The 4358-nt window shown below is 46.6% G+C and overlaps 1 pseudogene; it reads right to left on the bottom strand.

Moving 5' to 3' along the window:
- Positions 1 to 1054: 1054 nt before the first annotated feature.
- LOC126299759 (5S ribosomal RNA) lies at positions 1055 to 1172 on the bottom strand (annotated as a pseudogene).
- Positions 1173 to 4358: the final 3186 nt, after the last annotated feature.

Below are 4358 nucleotides of genomic sequence, written 5' to 3'. Positions count from 1 at the left end.
GATATTCTCTTAGTAATAAAACTAACTTTGTGCGTGAAGATATACATCGTAATCGCCAGCTGAACCGTCCAGTAAATGTGACCGAGCTTTTTGTCACAAGCAAACTGTCACCTTCTCAGCTAATTTATACCAACTGGAGGTATACAGTCTTGTCCCTATTCTTAAATTTAGACAGAAATGTATGTTTTAAAGTGTATGTACCGAAACTTTAACTTTTCATTTATGTTGCGTTCTTGACGACTATAGGATGATTTTTAAGAAAAAAAACGGCCTGTCGAATTTAAAATCAAAGTACGAATAAACTGCGCAGATTTTCGAAGAAGACCACAGAAACAGTTATAAATAAAAGCAGCTGTCAAGAATCAAGCGGCGCTGTCCAAAATTGTCGGCGCAACATGTCTCGAACTGCAAATCCGATGAGGTCTCAAAATGAAGATTTCTTACAGTTTTAGCACATATACGTATGATATGCAGACAACAGAAATGCGACCTACCTATAAAGGAAACTACTAGAGTCTCAGCCCGCCTGGAGTTTCCCTGGTGCTTACTGTGTTTGCTAAGGGATACACTTGACAGTAACAGCACTATTCCCCTATCTGCACGACACATAAACGGTCAAAGAAAAGGAAGAATGATTTCCAGTGAAGAAAGAACAATCTGTCTGTGTGATAATCTTCAAGCCTGTTATGTGAATAAACAAAAGTCCGTTATCAACAGTTTTACGCAGCTGAGAACAAGTATCTTACTAGGAGAGAAAAAAAGAATTCAACACTTCGCACACGTTAATATAATCAAAATTCCCTCTATAGAGATAAGTGTTGACACTTTACGCAACCACTTTAAATCTTTAATTCCTTCTTAGTTCGTTATAAAAACACTCCGTCTTCAGGCCACAAGTGGCCGTGTCATCCCCAAAGAGGATGCGGATAGGAGGGGCGTGTGGTCAGCACACCGTTCTCCCGGTCGTTATGATGGTTTTCTTGGACCGGAGCCGCTACTATTCGGTCGAGTAGCTCCTCAGTTGGCATCACGAGGCTGAGTGCACCCCGAAAAATGGCAACAGCGCATGGCGACCCAGATGGTCACCCATCCAAGTGCCGGCCACGCCCGACAGCGCTTAACTCCAGTGATCTGACGGGAACCGGTGTATCCACTGCGGCAAGACCGTTGCTAGTTCGTTATAGTTCCAGAGAAAATATTCGTTGACAATAAATGTTACATTTGCGTCTCAAGTTAATCATAATAACAGTTGATTATTTTGACTTCTTTTGCCTCAGTTTGGAACGTCGATCATAACGAAAGTACAAAAAAACTATTTATTTTTGATAATCTTACTTATATATGTAAGCATTTATAAATACACTCCTGGAACTTGAAATAAGAACACCGTGAATTCATTGTCCCAGGAAGGGGAAACTTTATTGACACATTCCTGGGGTCAGATACATCACATGATCACACTGACAGAACCACAGGCACATAGACACAGGCAACAGAGCATGCACAATGTCGGCACTAGTACAGTATATATCCACCTTTCGCAGCAATGCAGGCTGCTATTATCCCATGGAGACGATCGTAGAGATGCTGGATGTAGTCCTGTGGAACGGCTTGCCATGCCATTTCCACCTGGCGCCTCAGTTGGACCAGCGTTCGTGCTGGACGTGCAGACCGCGTGAGACGACGCTTCATCCAGTCCCAAACATGCTCAATGGGGGACAGATCCGGAGATCTTGCTGGCCAGGGTAGTTGACTTACACCTTCTAGAGCACGTTGGGTGGCACGGGATACATGCGGACGTGCATTGTCCTGTTGGAACAGCAAGTTCCCTTGCCGGTCTAGGAATGGTAGAACGATGGGTTCGATGACGGTTTGGATGTACCGTGCACTATTCAGTGTCCCCTCGACGATCACCAGAGGTGTAAGGCCAGTGTAGGAGATCGCACCCCACACCATGATGCCGGGTGTTGGCCCTGTGTGCCTCGGTCGTATGCAGTCCAGATTGTGGCGCTCACCTGCACGGCGCCAAACACGCATACGACCATCATTGGCACCAAGGCAGAAGCGACTCTCATCGCTGAAGACGACACGTCTCCATTCGTCCCTCCATTCACGCCTGTCGCGACACCACTGGAGGCGGGCTGCACGATGTTGGGGCGTGAGCGGAAGACGGCCTAACGGTGTGCGGGACCGTAGCCCAGCTTCATGGAGACGGTTGCGAATGGTCCTCGCCGATACCCCAGGAGCAACAGTGTCCCTAATTTGCTGGGAAGTGGCGGTGCGGTCCCCTACGGCACTGCGTAGGATCCTACGGTCTTGGCGTGCATCCGTGCGTCGCTGCGGTCCGGTGCCAGGTCGACGGGCACGTGCACCTTCCGCCGACCACTGGCGACAACATCGACGTACTGTGGAGACCTCACGCCCCACGTGTTGAGCAATTCGGCGGTACGTCCACCCGGCCTCCCGCATGCCCACTATACGCCCTCGCTCAAAGTCTGTCAACTGCACATACGGTTCACGTCCACGCTGTCGCGGCATGCTACCAGTGTTAAAGACTGCGATGGAGCTCGGTATGCCACGGCAAACTGGCTGACACTGACGGCGGCGGTGCACAAATGCTGCGCAGCTAGCGCCATTCGTCGGCCAACACCGCGATTCCTGGTGTGTCCGCTGTGCCGTGCGTGTGATCATTGCTTGTACAGCCCTCTCGCAGTGTCCGGAGCAAGTTTGGTGGGTCTGACACACCGGTGTCAATGTGTTCTTTTTTCCATTTCCAGGAGTGTATGTTCCTGAAAGTTAAATGGGAGTGAGAATTTGGAACAACTGAAACACTAAATTGTTGATACAGGCAATCAATCCACGTATGCATCGCGTTAGTCACAACGTAGAGAGGCACCACTACGATAGATAGGGAGACCATAAAAATAGTCTACAGAGTATGAGAGTACGCTTCCGAACCGTTGCCAGTTACGGCAATTGTTTGGGAGCGTTGCCACGTCACAGTTGTCGTAACTGCTAGTAAGAGTCTGTCCGTGGGCCAATAACGCCCGCACATGTGCCCCATCTTGTACAATAGATGGTATGTAAAAGTACCGACACGTCTTAGCTATCAGAATAGTGTGAGCGGTTACCTCTTCATTCGCTAATATCGGTAGTGAAATTTTAAGAAAAAAGTCGCAACTGGTAAAGTGTTACAGCACTCGCCCCAACCATCCAGTTATTATAAAAGTTCTGTGACGTTCGTGGTAAGAGATGATTAGGGCCGCGCCAGACGAACGTATTAAAATATAACTGTAATGACACTAAGCCAACAACCTTGCTGCAGTGGTAACACCGGTTCCTGTCAGATCACCGACGTTAAGCGCTGTCGGGCTGGGCTAGCAAATGGATGGGTGACGATCCGTTCGGCCGAGCACTGTTGGTAAGCGGGGTGCGCTCAGTCCTTGTGAGGCAAACTGAGGAGCTACTTCATTGAGAAGTAACGGCTCCGGTCTAGTAAACTGACATACGGCTGGGAGCGCGATGTGCTGACCACATGCCACTCCATATCTACACCCAGTGACGCTTATGGGCTGAGGATGACATGGCGTGTTCGGACGGAGAAATGACACTATATCAGGAGTATAGATCACCATCCTAAAGAAGATAGCCTTCAATACTGAAGATTAAGGAAGATTTATTTAAGGCTTACTGTAGTGCGCCAGAATAAAAAGAAACGCTGCTTACACATTATGGAAACGAGTTCGTTGTAGACTTATTGACAGGACGTAGATTACGCTATTCAACAAAGACAAAACAAAAAGTCCTGAAAACAATCGATTGAGAACAGAGATAATTATTTATTTCTAATTTATGCTACCAGTCATTTATGTTTAATCTAACATAATACAACCGCGTTTCGAACATTTTCTGTTCATCTTCAGGCGTTTATACATACATACATACAGAGAAATGTAGCTTAAATATAGTCTTAAACTCTCATTTTGGAGTCTTAAACTAGATTAATTTAGAACTCTTTGTCCATTGTTTGTTACTGTAGCGGCTGGTGTGGCATTTGGAGGGAGGGGGGGTGGGAGCAATGGATGACTAGAAATCGAAATCAGTGATGTCTTCTACTGGTTTTCTTCCTTGTGGTTGACTATGTATGATATCACAGCCTGTATAGGATACAGATAGATTTCCATCAGTTGTGTATTACGAAAATAGTGTGAAAGGCTTTTATATGACAGTTGATCACTTATAATTTCATCATCTTGCTGCTTCACTTGCATCACTGGTGTAATGGCGGAGCTGTTGATTAACATTACACTATTGCGCATTGTATTTTGTCACTGATTGCCAACGTAATTCACTGCACA

This window comes from Schistocerca gregaria, chromosome X (assembly GCF_023897955.1).
Source record: "Schistocerca gregaria isolate iqSchGreg1 chromosome X, iqSchGreg1.2, whole genome shotgun sequence".
Lineage (NCBI taxonomy): Eukaryota > Metazoa > Arthropoda > Insecta > Orthoptera > Acrididae > Schistocerca > Schistocerca gregaria.
Note: the sequence above shows the minus strand (reverse complement) of the source record. Positions and strands in the feature narration are given on the sequence as shown.